Source organism: Theobroma umbraticum, unplaced genomic scaffold (assembly GCF_002168275.2).
Source record: "Theobroma umbraticum cultivar Fairchild unplaced genomic scaffold, ASM216827v3 scaffold_12.1, whole genome shotgun sequence".
NCBI lineage: Eukaryota > Viridiplantae > Streptophyta > Magnoliopsida > Malvales > Malvaceae > Theobroma > Theobroma umbraticum.
Genome location: NW_018397269.1, coordinates 3,081,508 through 3,081,832, shown reverse-complemented (window position 1 = coordinate 3,081,832; position 325 = coordinate 3,081,508).

The window sequence follows — 325 nt, the reverse complement described above, 5'->3', positions numbered from 1 at the left end:
TCTTCACGCCACTGTCGTATTTCTTGCTCCGTGTAGGTCAAAGCAAGAGATCTTTTAATTTAAAAAGAATTGTGGACACATCCAAACAGAGAATAATAGTAAAAAAGAAGGTAAATCTAGGAGAGAGAGAGATCTATGACAAAATATAGTAGGATATAGATAAAATTGATCACAACAACTAAATTTGATTTATGCTATGGGCTACAAAAATGACCAGACTTAATGAACATTTAGAAGGCAGTTGGTAAATGAACTGAAAACTATGCTTAGCTAAAATTCATTAAACCAAAATCTGAGGTCAATGAATTACATGAAAATTGCCACT